Source organism: Pundamilia nyererei, unplaced genomic scaffold (assembly GCF_000239375.1).
Source record: "Pundamilia nyererei isolate P.nyererei 1_Seehausen unplaced genomic scaffold, PunNye1.0 scaffold00005, whole genome shotgun sequence".
Lineage (NCBI taxonomy): Eukaryota > Metazoa > Chordata > Actinopteri > Cichliformes > Cichlidae > Pundamilia > Pundamilia nyererei.
This window is the reverse complement of record NW_005187406.1, coordinates 471,499-490,623: the sequence shown is the minus strand read 5'-3', so window position 1 is coordinate 490,623 and position 19,125 is coordinate 471,499. Positions and strand designations below refer to the sequence as shown.

The following is a 19,125-nucleotide window of genomic DNA, read 5'->3' as shown; positions in this document are numbered from 1 at the left end:
CTGAAAAACATCTTTGACCAAAGAACACACATCTTTCCTTTAAAAGGCAGGGCACAGAAAGTGATTTGCACCAAATTCAATAAAATTCTTGTGTAACCTTTTTGTGACCTCGCCCATCGTGTCTGTTCTTAGGGAGTTGAGAGGAGCGACTGGGGGAGATAATAAGCTCGCCTGCTGATTAGGATGAATAGAATGAATAATTGGATGTGCAAAATAAAAGAAGGGATTGGGCGGTAACAATGAAGTGGACTTGGAGAGGGCACCTCATCTCAAGACAAGCTCGCAGAAAACTGAGCTGCTGAGGAACTATGATCCCAGCCCACCTCCCAAGGCCATTGTAAAGGAAGAGCCGAGGCTCAGGTGTCATTGTATTTTCCTATAGCTCACCATGTGGAACCGTCTCGTCTCAAGTGACCCGCAAGTATTTTACTATAGAAAGTGACACCACCTCGACATGGAGAGATGCTGTATGAAATATGTTATGCAAACAACTTTACATCTTATTTTTTGGGAGTTTTCAGGTGCACCAGTGACTAACTGCTAGACAGAAATAGTAAAACTATAAACAGTTACCAACACCGGAGGCTGGACTCTGTATGTAAGTCATCCTCCGTGCTGAAAAACCATCTTAGGTGCTCGATGCATTGAATTGTACTATAAGACTGATAAATGTAACATAAATTACTGAGTCGCCTTCACACATTGTTAGAACAGCTGCTTTATTAAGTAGAACAACATTAGTGGTTTTTTTACAGCTGCACCTGTAGCTATTCCACTGTTCAAACACCTGGTTCCCACCGATTGATCGTTCCCACATGTGAGCTCCACTCTGGGCTTTTTTGATCTGTACTTGTGCAATTTATTTTAATTGTTTGTGCCCACTTTCACAAGCTGAATCATCCATATTAAACCCAGACTCTGCAATTTCAAATATGAAGTGACGTCTACGGTAAAAAAACTCTGACAACATTAGTTTTAATACAAAACTATTCGTACATTATGTCAAACTGAACTAAGCTGAGATAAAAAGTGAGATGAGGTCATTGAACTCTCGGGCAGGATTGCATAATGTTCATTCTCTTCATCCTGTGTCTCCTTTGTACCTGCACATCAGTGATTTCTTTATACACAGGCAGAAAAGTGCACCACCTGAAACAGCCCACTGGTCCCTTGATACTTGCTGTCCTCAACTCCCACAATATTGAGTTATTTAAATGTAAAGCAGGCATATTATTTTTTTACGTTGACTGGATTTATGCTTCGGTTGATTGACAACCTCTTGTGTTTTGAAACAACAAACTAATTCATTTAATTTATGCCATTAATTATGCTACTAGATGCAAACCATATGACCACCAATGAAAGTGAAAAGCTAAAATTGCCTGTTTAATTTGTCCCATTTTTATAAATATGCACAGCTATAATAAATAGCATATAAGCATGATTTATAATAACCTAGATCAGAAGTTAACACATTTACCAGTTTGGTGTGTAGACTAAACTGGTAAATCGGAGTTTCTGCTGTGCGTGATTAAACCATGTTTATTCCTCATTTTAATGCTTTCTCGCTCTGCATTCCTATTGTACTGAATAATAATAGGTGATTTGGATCAAAGAAAATGCCAGCTTATTTTTATCACTTTTGTTTTAACCCTGTGCGAATTGGAAGCTTGTCGATATCCTGCTGTGATATCAGCAGGGAAGGCCAGAATCTGATGCCATAATTAAATTAATTAACCCTGCATGCATGAAAGGTTTCTGGTGGAAAAATCCACACAAACTATAATACTATATTTATGTTAATTTGTGCTTAATTTAAGCTATACTCTATAACACAGTACCTGCTCTGTGGATTTTACACGACACAATTAAACTGCTAGTTCAATTTGTGGTGCTTCCACTTATCAGGTCAGGTATCATTGCGTGGCATTGCTCATATTGAGAGTTCTGGGTTCGTGGGGACATGTCCTTGCTTGAAAAGATGCACATGACTTTGGTTTAGTCTAATTCAAGGATTTTTAAGAGCTACTTCAGATTATTCTGATTGAATTTCAGCAGAATGACTGGTTGGTTCTGTTGGGAATTCTTAAAAGTAGAAATTGCTGTTTCCACTGCCACAGAGCAATGATATTTGACACAGAACGACAATAGATTCAGGCCCCAAGTTCAGGTTAAAGTTTTCTCTCCATATCTTACCTTTACGATTACTTGTCCTACACCAGGTTGCAGAACTAAAAGATGGTATCTTCTCTCCCAGTATCCCTGTTAACCAAACTGAAGCATTCTCTCCATCTGCCACTACAACTCCTCCTTCTTTGTTGCTAATCTAATACTGAAGAAAACCACTCCTTCGTCTTCAGCAAAAGGATAAGGCTTCTTTTGAATTTCTTCATCCTTCTTTGATTTCTCTCTCTCTTTCTCTCTCTGTCGTTTTCAGGTGCTTTTGCGAGCGCAGGTGAAGCGGTGCTCTGACGAGGCTGAATCGCACCAGAAACCTTGGCCCAAGCCGCCGTTAGTCAGCGCTGGACTTGCAGAACAGGTGCAAAACGAGAACTATCCAAGTGAAAATTCAGGTTTTTGTATCTCCATCTTCAGAGGCATTGTCTTCAACTGGTGTTCATCCCTAATTTTTATTTGTAATTAGTCTGCCTGTCATATTTTCCATAAAACTACTTATTAACAGAACAGCTCTCTCTATCAATCTTTTGCAATCTGATCTGGTTGGACTGCTGTTCCCTCTCTCGCGCACACACTCTCTCCCTCTGACTGTTTCTTTCTCACTCTCCCTCTCCCTCCCTCCTTCCTGTGGTGTCACAGAAGCTGCCATTTGCAGCCTCCCTCCCTCCCTCCCTCTCTCTCTCTCTCTCTCTTCTCCTTCCCTATTCTCTTTTTTCTCTCTCTCTCTTGTTGTCTTCCTCCCTCCCTCTCACATCATGGTACTACCAGTTGACAGCAACTTGATGCACAGACGTATCATTCAGAAAACACACGCAGACCATCAGACATAGTTAATCAAAAGTAGATGAATAGCTCTTAATTCACCACCTTTCTGAGGGCCATTTGTTCAATTTTTACTCTGTAGATGAATGTGATCCTATATTTAAAAAGTAATTGAGGTTACTCTGTTATGTACTTCAGGTTCAGGTGAGAATATTGACGTGACCAGGGCAAAATGATAATGTGTCTTTTTGACCCTGTGGTAGCCAATTCCACGAATGAAAGGCTCCATGGGTTCAAAATATCATGCTGCTGGGTGCTGTGTCTCAGGGAAGGGAGATGCCTTTCACACTTGTCACCAACAACTAATCAAACACATCTGACCACAGGATGTGTGTGTGTGTGTGTGTGTGTGTGTGTGTGTGTGTGTGTGTGTGTGTGTGTGTGTAGCTTTTAAATATTAGAGAGATGACAATCACTATTGCCCAGTTCCTCTCACCATATACTGAAACAGCGTTTTACAAATAACCTCCTCCAGGAAAACACAGTTAACTCACAAGTCTATTTGTTTTGGTGCGTCACCGTGCCTGCAACACTCTCCAGTGTCCCTGGTTTTTGCCTTAAGTTGTTTTTTTGGAGAACAAGCTGTAGCTTTTTTCTCAGTCATCACCAATGTGGAGTACTTTACCGTTACCCTTGACAGCTTCAAAACTGTGACATTACCCTCAGAGCTGTGTGTCTGCTCCCCTTTTCGCACATCTTCTCAGAGAGCCTGTCATCAGTCAAATGCTAAAAGAGATGACAATTAGTAAGAGAGGGGGCTGAAAGAGTGAGAAGTTTCTAAATACAGCCATACTGGCTCAGCCCTAGCTTTATCACTAATGATTCATCAGTGCAGGAACCCTCCCTCTCTCTGTCTTTCTCTCTCTTTTTTTTCCCTTTCTCTCTCTACGCTCTTATTCTTTCTCCCTGGCAGCCTCTGATTTCAGACTTCTGAGGGTGATTTGCAATAGCCTGTGTGTGATCATCACCAGCCTATTGTGTTTTGCTGAGGACGTCAACTAATGGAGCTCAAAGAATCCTTTTAAGGGGCCTCTCAGTCTGTGTCAGCAACAGGTACTGTACTGGTTCCTGCATAATGTAAGGCCGTGGCGATGCAAGCTTCGAGAACAGTAGATCACACAGTTCACACATCTAGACTGTAAACCTCGTTATGTAACCGCACCATAATCACAGGTGGCTGCTCACATATCCATGTCTCTGTCTAAATGAGAGGGTTTTGCCTCCCAGGGAGATCGCTGAGTGGGATCACTCGTGCTTCCATGGCTACAGGTGTAATACACTTTCAATATTATCAGACCAAAAAGATCTGAAACGAAGCAAAAGAGAGATGAAGCGTGAGCAGAGTCAACAAAAGCTTCAGCTTTGGCTATGGAAAAATGAGTCTTCTTTTTTTCAAAGCCTGAAGGTTATTCCATCACCAGGGTGCAAAGTGAGTGAGCCTGCTCCACCATGTTCATAAGAGAAACCATGTAGAACAGCAAAAATCATAGCAGTTAGCAGATAACAAAGGCATATGTCCAGTGTAAATATATACTAATACTGTTGTCTCCTGACACTCATAAAGTACACACTCATGTGTACTGGACAAGGATGATATAAAATGATACAATGATATAAAACATAAAGAACTGTGATACCCAGTGTCTAGAAAATGAAATGTGCAAGAGCCAGCATGTGCGTAAATAATGCCACTTTATACCAGAACATAAACAAATGTAGCCTATACAAGCGTTTCTCTGACTGCTAATTTAAAAAGGCCCTATTTTAATAATAAAAAATTCCAGTTTAGCTTAAAGGAAAATTTAATCCACCCACATATCAAAGTATTTGTAAGGTGATTTTTCTCATTTCTGTTATAGGATATGAATACCAGTAGAATATTGACTCGTCGACATAAAGGTGCACTTTAGCTGTAAACTTATTCTTACAATTATTGTCTATAAAAATAAGAAATAAAAGAGGACCTAAAATTAAACCTTGTGGGACTTCTTTTGAAATTCACCAGGAAATGTAATCTTAATTTTGGTGACCCCAGTAGTAGAAAATATAGTTGTAGTGTAACTGAAATGTGATTACGATAACCTGAGTAAATGAAAAATGCCATTTTTAAATGATGATTTCATTTATTACAAGGAAAAAAGCTACATAAACCCATCACGCCCTATCTGAAAAAGTGATTGGCGACTACATTCAATAACTGATCATCCACCCCTTAAGTGAGTTAATCTAATGAGTCTTTAAAATGACTATGGAGGAATTTTAAACTCTTCTTTGCAGAGTTGTCATGTTGGAGGATTTTCCAGTATGAACAGCTTGTTTAAGGTCATGCCGATGCAGCTCAATAGGAAGTCCAGACTAGGCCACTCAAAAACCTTGTTTTATTTGTCTTTGCTGATCTGAAACATAGGTGTGAGAATCATTAAAAAACAGGAAAAAGGTAAACATTTTCATGACTTATATGACGTCATCTAATGCACTTCTACATGTAAGTCATGCCTGCATAAGCAAATAATAAGAGTGAGGGTCCCCCTTATAAAAACAGTCTAACTCCACTGTGCCACTGATTTCCGGTAAAACCTGGAAGCGAGAGGTTGTTAATTATTAAAACAATGGCTAAGCACAGAAAGTGAAGACTTCGTGGTAATGTGGTAATGTGGTAACGTGGTCCCTCTAGTTTTTCCAGGCGTGTGCAGCACTGTGTAATTTGCATTAATCAGACAGGCCCTAAGAATAAACTTTTCACAATCATTCTGGTGATAGTGATTGTGGCATTTTCATTTTTTTTCCAATGACACTTGCCCAGGGCAGACACCGCACAGGAGCTCTGTTGAATTATTGCTGCTGACAGCTCAATCTCTCTCCATCATAATCAAGGAATATCATCAAAAGGGTTTTGACGCACAAAGATGAATATATAGGAATGTGTTATTGATGTAAAATGCATGGATTTAATGAAATCAAATCTATTTTTTTCTGATGTACTTTAAAAAAATAATTTAAGGCTTTATTTATGCATTTTTACAAAATATTAAAGTCCTGCATTCTGTCACACTTACTGCATGTTATTAAAAATCGTAAACAAATTCAACCTTGCTATGCCTCTTTACCCCTTATCTTAACAAATTTTTCCATCGTTAATGCTTCTTTATACAGCTCTGAACTCTCCCCTTCCTTCTCTTCCTTCTTCCACAGCTTTGTCACTAAGCAGCCCAATTACATTATTCTCTGAGACTCCTGTCTGTTGCAGCTATTTCAGGCTTTGGAGCCATTCCTGTTCATTTCATTTTTGCAACTTCGTTTCTTGTCAGCAGGGATTAAGAATGTGATATTACTGTACTCACACTGGCTGCAGTAGTTGTGAAAAGTCCTTCTTGTTCTTGGGCCCAGCTGGTTGGTGATGGTGCATACTTGTTGGGGGTTGATTCACTCTTGGACAGTGTGGAAATAACGTCTTACATTTACACGTACGCATTCTTTTTGCCGTTCTTTCATTTTTGGGGCGATTGTTGCAGAACATAATTGGTGCTTTTACGTAGATCATCATTTCTGGTGTCCACTTACAGGTAGGGGTTGTTTTTCAAGAAGTAAAATGCTATTTATACATATAGACTCACATCTGCCACTTTACACCCTGCTATTACAACGGTGGACCCCATTTTGCCCTGAGAACTGCCCTAATTCTTCATGGTATAAATTTAAGGTGCTGGAAACATTTCTCAGAGTATCTGGTCTATATGTGCTTTATGGGATTGAGATTTAGTGACTCTGTAGAGCATGTGAGATAATTTGAGCTTTGTAACATGGTGTGTTATCCAGCAGGTAGCAGCCATCAGAAGATAGTACACTGTGGTTATTAAGGCATGGACATGATCAGCAACACTACTCAAATAGGATGTGGTGTTTAAATGATACTCAGCTCATACTAAGAGCCCCCCCCTCAAAAAAATCCCCCACATCATTTCACCACTACAACCACCAACCTGATTGTTGATACAAGGCAGGATGAAACCAAGTGTTTATGATGTTTACACAAAATTCTGACCCTCACATCCAGATTCATCAGACCAGGAAACACTTTTTTTGGATGGATTTTGGTGAGCACATGCAAGCTGTAGGCTCAACTTACTCATTTTCGCTGACAGGAGTGGTCCTTGGTGTGATCTTACTGCTGTAGCCTCTGCATCTGCTTCGGGGTTTGAATAAGTTGTACATTCAGAGATGCTCTTCTGCATACCTTGGTTGCAACCAATTATTATTTGAGTGACTGTTGCATTCCTAGCTGTGCATGATTCACAGTTAAGACTATATTTTATATACCTTACACTGAGCTTTGGTGAAATCATCCTCCTGCTAAATCAAGTTGTTTTACCTCTTTTCCCTGTAAGGCGACCTTCTGATTGGCTGTATCTCATAATCAGAAGGGTTAAACAGCAGGTAGGTGGGGCTGCTGCACATGCTCACAGTCAGAGCTCTGTGCCTAAGACGCCCACATTAAGAATATCCTGCCTCACTGATGTCATAGAGTAGAAGGAACTATATAAAAGTGAGTATTTGGAGCATATAGAGCCTGAGATATAAAGATTAGTTGAGCATCAAAAATTAAAGTAAAACATGACATACGTTAAAATCTCCACTGTTACATTCAATCTTGTTAGAAATTCCTGTCGTTTCTATTAAGCAAAGTTTTTCTCTTATGGCACACATATGTCCAAGACACAAAAACTCAACAATAGTGTCTTCCACAGTACCTCCACTGTCACAAGGGCTATGATTTAATGTGAGGACACACACTATTAATGCTTTTACATAATGATTTCTTCATCTGCACTTAACATTTCTCTCTCCATGCCATGTGGCAGGTGCTACATCAAGCTCAGGAAGTGAACAATGATGGAGATTTAATCTGAAGTACACCTTCAATAATGTGCCTCTTATCCTACGCTAAGAATTGACCTCCACTTATACACTGTATCTGCTGCTTCGACTTAGTAATTAGGTAACAAAAGAACAACAGGCAACAGTTCTGAATGTCTAGGATGCGTTTATTAAAATTGTGCAGTTAGGGCTGGAAATGTTTGTACACTCACTGAAGCTGTAGAATTTATTTCCACTTCACATGAACACTACAACTGATTTAAAAAGAAACCATCAAGGAGTTGAGTAAAAAAAATAAAAAAATACACTGAATGTTGAGAACTTACACATATTGTTATGCAGGGTGTTGTGCGCAGTAGTGGTGTGTATATGCATGTGTAGCGTTACTCTCGCCGATGACTTGGGTCCCGCCCCTTTCCCCTATGGAGCCAGTGTACAGCTGGCTCCACTCAGCAATCAACACTGCAGTATAAAGGCTGTGGAGAAAGGTGTGCAGCCTCAGTGGGCTGGCTCTGGCAGTGCTGTAAGGTTCTCATGCTAGTGAGGAAGTGTGTTACACTGAGTGGTTGCTGGTTTTTTGGCTCCTTTGTTTACCCCTCTAGGTTTCAGAATGTGTGGCTTCTTTTGTTTTGTTTATCTAGATTTTCTTGGCTTAGCTTTCTGTTAAAGCTATGTAAAAAGAAAACAAAAAAAAAAATCCTGTTTCATTTGGGAGTTTTTTGGTTTGACCCTCTTTTCATTTGGATTCTTTGAATTTGAAAAAACACAACAAAACAACAAATCATCCTCATCATTTAAACATTAATCGTGTTTGGATGCCATGGGTTTGGAGCATTCTCCATAATGTTTTGGACAAAGAAACATCTCCTGTAGTTCTGCCTCTGTACACCACCACAGTTGATTGTAAATCAAACAATCAGTATGGGATTGAAGTGAAAACTTTCACCTTTAATTAATATTTCATCATGAACCATTTCAAGAATTCTCCATGCTTGTTCCTACCTGTTATTTTGGTACAGCTATGATCTTATTTTCATGTGTTAAAAGAATGACATTTCAGAACTGCTCTGTTAATCTGTCCTTCTTCCTTTTGCTGTCCTTCTCTATGTTCTCATATAAATTCTTTTCTTTATGGCAGATGTCGATAAAGATATGGCTGCCTCTTCAATATTCTTCAGCGTTTTTTTGGCTGGAGGTGAAAGAGTCCTGCCATCATTCATCACTGAACAATTTTCTTCTGTTTTTCTTCTACAGAAGTCTATTTGACTTTCATTTAAATCTGTGACTTTATAATAACAATTTTTTGTGACATGTAAGCATATTTAGATATATGATTGAGGAAAGTATGAATAAAGTAACCCATTAACAGCTGATTAGCACCTAATGCTTTTAGTTAAGATTATTAAAAATAATAACTCTTTGTCTTTAAATGTCCCATGGGTAACTGCAACAAAAAGACCTCAAGCAAGATTAGTCAGTTTGATAGAAACACAGATTTTTGTGTTACAAATCCTTTTAAAAGTTGAAGTACAGATTTAACCTTGTTGCTCAAATAGAAATGAAAAAGGACAAATTCTGAAAAGTATTTAAAATATAAAAGTAAAAAGTATCCCTGTAGATAACTTTTTTTAAAAAGAAGTTGTTCTGCAAAACTGCATCTTATAGTATGATAATATGAACCAAATTCCCTGTGAACAGTTTTACTTTTAGCTAGAAGACAGTTTCCTGTGTGACAAACTGTGCGCGGTGTGTATTTGCTGATGTTTGTTGAGCTGTTTGAAATGTTGCATTAAAAATTAGAAATGCTATCATTAATAGCTGACAGCAGAGTCATTCTCCTGATAAATTACTTGTAGAAAAATGCTTTGATTGGCTGAAAGTCTTCGTGTACAGCCCTGGAACTTGTCTGCTTGCTTTTCACGAGACTTTCATTATCTAATGTGCAGTGCTGGGGGTGAAAGTCGGGTGTCTATGGTTCCCTGTGTCCTCACCTAAGAAAAGCACCTGTCTGATTTTCCACTGATACCCTGGGGGTGAGAAATTAATCAGCTCAGGATCCAGTGTCCCCACAGCCACCCCTCCCTTGGCTGACCCTGACCTCAGCTTTAGCCCAAGTGACACACCATCCCTGTGGTGATCGAAAGCTCTCAACTCCTTTCGCATTGGTGCGAGTATGTTTACTCAAACACTCTTAATATCGTTTTGAAGTACATGTGCTTTTCTACACTATTTCCTTCCTAACAGAAGAGACTTTAGTATGTCAACTTTAGTAAGAGACTCAATCAGATGGAAATATAGCACCGCAACACATTTAAAATCATACAAGCACAGTAGTCCCATATTTATAGCAACCAAGATTATCCAGGGTGGGTCACTGGAAGTGAGTTTGATTATATTAATGACAAGATCATAAGATAGTAGGTAGCCATAACTAATTAGCTCCCACATTTTTAATCCAATCACATTTGAATTATAAATCCTCCCTATTTTGGTTCCAGGGAGCTAAGCCTTTATGGCATTTTTTAAAAGTGGTCTTCAGTAATAGTTGTCTTTTTAAAGCCTTTGAATGTTTTTCTTTGGCTGTTTATTACTCACTTTCAGTCTAGGCCTTGTAGCTGATCATTTTCAGAGGAATGCTTTTCATTTGTTAAGCCACTTAACACTGACCTATGAATCATTCAAGCATAGAAAGGTACCTAACTCAAGGGATTAAACAGTGTTGTGTCTATGCGTATTAGACAACTTAGAAAAGAATCAATTTTAAATGTTTTAGACACTTTGTTACTAACATAATTTAACAAGCATAAAATATTTAAATTGGAAAAACTATCTACAGCAGATGAACTCTCTCAGAAAGTTATGTCAGTAAGAAACAGAAAAACTCCCCAACAAAGACCTGACACAGAACCTGAAAGATGTACCTAAGTCTCCAGTTGATCTTTCTGCTGTTCACTGAAGCCTCATCAGAAATGGTCTCAGTGGAAGGGCGGGGCTTCCCATGTCAAGACGTCCCATTCTTAGGGAAGGGAAACAAGGAGAAAAGGCTGAGGTATGCCACATTACACAAGAACTGGACTGAAAGTGGCAACAGGTCTGATGAAGTGATGAATCCAGTTTTTAAAAATGTTGGTTCAAATCATCAGTGTATCCAGAGAAGGTCGGGTAATGTAGAATAAAAGTAGACTAATGAGTGCCTACAATCATAAACTGTGTAAAACACAGTGGAGGCTCTGTCATGGTTTGGGGCTGTATTTCTGTACAGTTCTGTCGGAGCTTGACAAAAATAATGAATGCAGAAAAGTATTATCAAAGTTTGGTCCACTATGCAGTGCCAACACCTGATTTACAAGGATTTTTTTTCAGCACAACAATGATCCTAATCCTTACAAACACACTAAAAATGCAATAAAAGCCATACCAAATACCAGCCATACCTGAATTTAATAACTTGCAGTGGTACACTATCAGTCAAGGATTGGACTTGTCACATCACATGGCTGAAAATGAATTGTACTGTAGAACAATGTAAAAGATCTTCTATTGACATCTTGAGAAATCTTGTGTCCAGCATGCTGTCAGCTTATTGAATGCACTGCCATAGATTCTGGATTTTGCAATGTGGAAGGAGATGTGAAAATTTTGATTCTGAAAATTTTGAACACAAAACATGATTTTTATCAAATCTAAGTTGTCCCCTTTCCCTTCACCGATACCAAGAAATAGACTAATTCAGCATTTTTAGCTGTGACACATTCAACACCTGGCATCTCGGGTAAATAAGCATCTACAACGACAGCTGGGAATGTTTGTTGATTTGTGGAAAAATGCGATTCCCGTTAAACTAGATAAGTGCAGAGCAAGATTTTTCCTTGTTCATTCGTTTCAGGATTATGGCCATTCGGGTACTCTTAATTTATCCACATAAAACACTTAATGACTGTTTTTTATGTAAGCCACCCTTAGCTTTAGTGAAGCTAAAGCAGTGTTCCGACTTAATGATGTAATGTTGGATAAGAGATGGCAAAATTCATTACGACACATGTGGACATGACACAAGTTCAGCCTCTCTCTTTTGCAGAACTGATTATGTCTTCAGGGGCTCTTGGTTCTGTCTTTGTAATGTTTATATATTAGAGATGGTTTCTTCACAGTAAAATCAAATAATCCCTTGTGGGTTAGCTAATATTAAGAACAAGTAGTCAGCAGATAAATGTGAATGTTCACACAATTTTTTATTTTTTGCTTCTCCAATCTTGTTTTTGGAGCAGCGATGTGACTGGACAGTTAAGAGTTGGTCCAAAGAATTAGACATGGTTTCAGAACTGAATGAAACCAAGTGATACTAGACCAAAAACCAGATCTCATACTATCATGTAGTCCATGGAGATAGAGGAGAATGAAGGTAAGATCTTTATACCGCTGTCTTGTTCTGCGTGTGCAGCTTCTTTAATGGTTGCATTTATGCATTTACATGCATATAGAGACTGTGTGCACATGCCGCTATTTGTAGCAGGTCTAGCTCCTTGGGAGCCCACCCTCCATCTGTCGATGCTACACAGCGGAGCCCAGTGAGGCTCTAATTTTACCCTAAATTTACCAGCAGCTGACCTTTTTTTCTCAGCAGCGTCATAGATGCTCATCACTAAGCATCGCAGACTTTGTCTTTGCCTTCTCGCTCATACTGTCTACTTTACTTTCTCCCTCATTCCATCAACATACACTCAGGAGGACCATGCTCCTTAAGCACTTATGTGCTTTCACACCTACGCACTCATCTGTAATGTCATCAGAATAGACATACCAGACAGTAGATTAATGCTAAATAACAAAGAGCTTTTGGAAGTTATAGATATAATTGGACAACTTAAATGTCATGCGGAACAGGAGGTTGAACAAATATACAAGTGTGTTGTTTGACTGGTATGTTGAGGTGATGCAATAGAGGCCTGTGGCCTTGGAAAAATGAATTAACCAGTGGGGCATATGGTAGATTTTTGCAGGCATATGGTGAGATGCCATTTGCCCCTCTAGCTCGGGGCCTTTTTGGAGAATACTGCAAGATACCATTCATAAGCTCAGCTTTACACGTTAGAGTTGAGAGTGAAGAGGATGTGCCAGGACCATGTACTATGCAATGCTAATTTTTAAAAACATTAACTTAGAGAGGCTTTTTTGGGGGGTATGTTGTTTGTCCAGCTGCACCTTGGGGATTTTGACTGATACTGGTGTGCAGACACCAAGAATTTCAGACTTGGATGACTTTCTGCCATCATAGTTTATTTATTAAGGAAGTCATGATGTCCTTAAATACACCAAACAGACTCAAAATGGTGAATGCAGTCAATTACCCGTTCGTGTTCTGATAGATGACAGAGCTGTTAATTTCATAGTCACTAACACAGCCACAGAGGTTTGAACTCTAAAGGAAACAGATGATCCTTTCCTCTTTAGTCCCGGAGATGCAGTGTCCATGTTTTCCAAATAATCTTAACATCTGGCTTCCTATTTGTGTGACAAATTTTTAACCTGCATTTGTGGATGGCATGGTGAACTGGTACGGTAAAAAAAATAGTAATTTCCGGATGTTTTCCTGACAACGTGGGGTGATTTTCATGTCTGTTTTTAGTGTAGTCCCTCACAGAAATTTCTCCGGATTCTCTGAATCTTCTGATGGTATTATGTACCGTAGATGATGAGGTATTCAAAGTCTTTGCAATTTTATGTTGAGGAACATTATTCTGAGTTGGTTCACAATTAATAGATGCAGTTCTTGTGAACCTCTTTCCATCTTTGCTTCGGAGAAACTCTCCCCGTCACCAAAACATTTTTATAGCCACTCTGTTACTGACCTGTTGCCAATTAAATGAATTAGTTGAAAAATGTTCCTTCTTTTTATTGCCGCTTTCTTCCCAGCCTCTTTTCCACCCAACTTTGCTGAGACGAGTTGCTGTGGTCAAATTCAAAATGAGCCAATATTTTAATGAAATAATGAATGTTTCTGAGTTTAAACATTTGATATGAGATCATTGCAGATCATTGCATTTTACTTTTGTTTCTTTTATTTTCCCAAATTGTTTGGCAGTCAGGATTATGTGATAGCAAAGTTTCCTCCATTCATCTTTTACCCAATTCAGGTGACTCTGGAGCCTAAGCTCCTGAAGTAAAGATTAATTTAACAATAATCCTAAATGCTGGCATTGCTTATTGTTCCCACATGCCAGGGCAGCATGTTGGTAAAGTGGTTAGCAAGCCTGCCTCATAGCAATAGAGCTGTGTTTCAGTCAGCTGTTTTTTGCACAGGTGTGGAGAAGCAAAAGATGTCTTTTCAGTTAATTGAAAAGTCAACAGATTAACACCTTTCACTTTTTCACCAAATTTTTAATTATCTCAGCTCTGTGAATTCAGATTGTTTTTGCAAATCAATGTTTGCTCTTCCTAATTGTCCGTTTTAGAGTAGATAAGGACAGGAGTACAGTTCAACAATATTCACACCCATATATCCCTTGGGGTTGGTGTGGTAATACCAATTGTTCTCAACTTTGGAGCTTTTCAGGTTAGGTTCAGCGTTGCATGGCAGTAGCTGATCGCTAGGCCACGGCAGTGTCGTTGCGTCAGCTTTATTCTCCGCTGAGGCTTTACGCTAATTCACTGCATCCGATCCTCCAGCAAGGCGCTCAATGGCCCCGCTCACTGGCTCCAAAGGCCAAACATTTCTCCCTTTGTTCCCTTGAGAGAGGCTGGATTTAAAGGGTTGGCAAGGGAAGGGAATGATATTCAGCAATTTTCTTTTTTTTTTTTTTTTTGCTATTGCTATTGTTGAAGTGAGTGAAGTTCACCACCACTTTTAAATCTTTAGCGACAATCTGGTAGAGTAGCGTGCGTAACTAATAAGAATGTGTATTTGCGTATCACTGACCTGGGATAAGACACAGGGATTCACTTTGGCTTTGGTGAGAGATTAGTCTTTTTTAGTTGCTATCCCTCTTTAACAGCTCTCACTGTGGGCGTGTGGATCGAAGTGAGAAATAGACCGAGGCTGTGTGAAAGCCAGCCCTCATTTTAGTTATGGGAATCACGTAATGTTGAGATACAGATTTATCAGGTACACTGATTCATATCAATCACTCGTTTTGAACTACAAACACACACATTACTAGAGACTAGGTTTATGCTCATGAAATATTGATCCCATAAGAAAACATTCTCACTGTTTAGGAAGTTTTGTTCCTGTGTTGAGTATATGTCATTTTTCTGACTCAGTATTCAATGTGGCACTTAAGCAAAAAAATCAAAACAAAACAAAACTGGCATTTTGAAATATTATTAATGTTGTTCAGCAAATTACAGCATGCTGAATAATATTTGTAGCTGAATAATACACATACACATATATACACATATACACATATATTGCAACCATGTGCAAGTGCAAGTTACTATCTTTGAAATGGTTCTTTCAAAAACGAGGCCCAGATCTGTGGAGCCAGTTGCCATCTTCATAATAATGGATTGGATTTATATAGCGCTTTTCTAGGCACCCAAAGCGCTTTACAATACCACTATTCATTCACTCTCACATTCATATACTATTCATTCACTCTCACATTCATACACTGGTGGAGGCAGCTACAGTTGTAGCCACAGCTGCCCTGGGGCAGACTGACAGAAGCGAGGCTGCCATATTGCACCATCGGCCCCTCTGGCTAACACCAGTAGGCAAGTAGGGTAAAGTGTCTTGCCCAAGGACACAACGACCAGGACAGAGAGCTCAGGGATCGAACCGGCGACCTTCCGGTTACAGATGCGATTCCCAACCCCCTGAGCCACGGTCGCCCTACGCCCTTCATAGTGGCTTGAATGCATCAAGATGGCAATTAAATGGAGTCAATGCTATCATTGTGGTATCAGTTTGTGTTTGAATATGTTTAAGTTGGCAATTACCTTCAATCTGCAATCTATACGGCCATCGACTGGAATAAATCGTCAGAAATCGTGAATCTGTTCTAAATCTTTTGCCACCTACATAAACAGAAATTTGTATTAACCAGTCAGTTTCAGAGTCCTGCCAGAATCTCATAGATCTGAAAAAGAAATTCAAAACATTTCTCCACAATAATGACAAAGTTGCTGCAAAGTAGTGATTTAACTGCAAAATTACATTGTTGCTCGACAGCCTTGGTTTTATAAAGGAGTATTACCAGGATACAACAACCAGTCACCAGTGCAGACTGATCCAGCTGGCCTAACCTGTAAAGTTAACTTGCAATCAAAAGTGGTGGTCCAGAGATTATTGTGTTGCTACTTGCAGTTGATCTGCAACAGCCACCGTTTCTTTACAGTAGTGTAATTGAGCTATTAAATAGTTGCTACTTAAGACCTTTGCACAACAGAAAAATATAATTAGTTCAATTAAATCACTGCATTTGGCAACAAGTGCACTAGTGACTCAAATCGCCCGCTGGGACTGAATGCACAATGATATGAAAATAGTAAGATATTACTATTACTACTCAATTTGAGTAGTCTCAATCTGAAATTATTTTCCTGTCTGCTCAGATGTGGTCCCAACTCTCCTAACAAGAGCTCAAACTGTCCCACTGACAATTTGAAATATGTACGAAAGTGGCCGTGATACAGCTTCAACTCCTGGATCAAACCATGAAATGTTCCATGCTGCTCATGACAGTTGGATGGACCCAGAATCTCAGTTTCTTACTTTTCTTCTTAACAGTCAGGACCAGCTCATCATGGCTGAATATTGACTTCATCTTTTTTGACAGTGTGTTTTTAAAGGGCGAATTGTCTGTGAAAACGGAATAATTTAGCGTTACCTGATAAGTTTGGATGCAGAAAATTCAGGATTTCATGATGTTTTTTCGCAACACGTTTGGTGTGAAAAAAAATTGCTACAAGAATTTTAATGACCAAAACCTGAGCACAGACCTCTTGGACAGGTTGTTAGTACAATGCATATCTGCACAGAGGGTCATGTTATTTGTGATGTAATATTATTAAAATGCTCCAAAATATAAAAACACCACAATCACAGTTGAGGGTTTGAGTTCAGTGGCTTGATTAAACAAACGTGAAAGCTCGCAGACATCTACCAACTGCAGTCATTTGTGTCAGCATCCATTTTTCACTCAAAGCGGTGTAATCGAGCCCAATTTTTAGCCCTAATACAATCTAAACGACAGCGTCATTATTTAGCCCTGGAGGATGGCATTTCACACAGCCATAAACAATTGCTCAAATGGATTTAGGTGTAAAGTTGTACCTTTTGGGCTTTCTTTAGATCACTTGCAGTTTTAGTGCGTCTAATCTCGTGACTTTAAAAACCTAAAGCTGCCCACTCATAATATTATCCAATTCAGGAGTCACTGGGAGGGGATGCTCTCATTACAGCAGTACGCCTCCTGAGTGAGCCCTCCTGTCACCATGAGGTTCAGACCCACAGCACTGTGAAAGAAAAGGTGCAAACTGCCACTCAGCACTCTTCTCTATTACACTGATGGGGAGAGCTTCTTATTAACCTGACAACACATAAGTCAGTAAGATTAGGACTGAGAGTACCCCCTGAGGTTTGTCACACCTGTAACCCCATCTCATTCCTACTAAACATTTCACCAAAGTTAACACTTTGCTATAATTCAGTAAAAGCTGTTTCTATGACCTATTGGCCTGATACAAAAGTGTCACGCTGATCTTTACACTTGTTTTCACAAGATGTGTGTTTCAGAATTCAGTCCCAGTTAATGTAATAATCTTTATCCTTGTTCAGTGTCGAAATCACTGACTTATTCCTGACAATAGTCAGGAATAAGTCAAAATTCAGGCTTACAGAGATTGTTTTGCCCAAACGCTACCTCCTACAAATAAATGTAATTTTGTGTTAGGGCGCTCACTCTGGCTGCAGCACAAGTGTCCTACACCTGCAGTGTTATTCACTGTGTTGCATCACATCTTTACCAGGCAACAGAAGTAGAGGACAGGAAGATCACAAGTGATGATGCTTCATGCTTTCATTTTTATGGACTTCTCTTATTTTTGGGCACACAAAATACCTCAAGTGGCTCTGTACAGTGACCCCAGTGTCTAGGCAATTAAGGCATGACAGATGGAGCTCGCTCGTCTTGCCTGTGCTTCCTGAAATTATTGGTTCGTGTAAAGAATGACACATTAAATCAATAATAACCTATTTAAGTAATATCCTGGTCTATTTCATAGCGACTGAGCTTTAGATGAAATATTTTCTTTAAAAATACCCAAAAGACAAAAATAGATTATTATTAGGATAGGATTGTCAAATGGAAGAACAATGCAACATGGACATAGGATAAACAAAAAATACAAATCAGAAATAAAAAACAAACACGATGCTATTAATTATGTGTTTTTAATATGTCATTTCCCCATTTGGTTTCCACAAAATGTCTATTTATTCTTTTAATATTTATTTATTTTGTTAATTTTATTTCTCCGTATTAAATTTTGTATGAGCGTTTACGTTTTTGCATATTGGTGCTCTGTGCTCATACAGAAATAACTGTGATGGCAGCTGGAAAATTGACCATTTAACTTTTCAGTAACTGGAAACAGTCCTCTAATTACTTTAATTGGTTGGTGAGGAAAAGGGTGTGGTGGCACCCTGATCACTGGCTTCTCACTGTCCTCTGAGCATCATCACCTCAGCTGCCTCATCACCCAGGACCACTCTATCCGCTCGGATTGTGTTTCACCAGTCTGCATTTCATATCCACCCCTTAACCCCCAACAACCCCATAGCAAAGTGTTTCTGTATGAGCAGAAGACCTGATTATTTTATGGACTGATAACTGATTTTGTTCATGTGTTGTGGCATTTGAAAGTGAAACCAAAAGTGTACCAAAATGCAACAACTGTCGCCTCCAGGCACTTTATATTATAAGGTAAAAACCCCTCAATAATACAGAGAAAACCCAACAATCAAGCACTTGGCAACAGTGTGAAGGAAAAACTCCCTTTTAACAGGAAGAAACCTCCAGCAGAACCAAGCTCATGAAGGGGCAGCCATCTGCTGTTGGGTTTTAGGGGAGAAAGAAAGGACTAAAGATAGACTGTGGAAGAGATCCAGAGATCAATAAATGCAGAAAGAAACTGTTATAGCTGCCTCCCCTTTTCTCTAACTATAACAGTACTCTCACTTCCATTTGATCTCAGCTGATTTGATATTCAGATGAACCGCTGACCCTTTCTGACACCAAAATGAAA

The 19,125-nt window shown here is 39.2% G+C and overlaps 1 protein-coding gene across 1 annotated transcript in view; it reads right to left on the bottom strand.

The window, feature by feature from the left end:
• The window catches only part of kcnj12a (potassium inwardly rectifying channel subfamily J member 12a), a 7,271-nt gene extending 5,015 nt beyond the window's left edge, over positions 1–2,256 (bottom strand). Inside the window, exon 1 of the mRNA XM_005721618.1 lies at positions 2,197–2,256. The gene's annotated coding sequence lies outside the window, so the exon portion shown is untranslated. The remainder of the gene's footprint in view (positions 1–2,196) is intronic.
• Between the last annotated feature and the right edge of the window lie 16,869 nt (positions 2,257–19,125).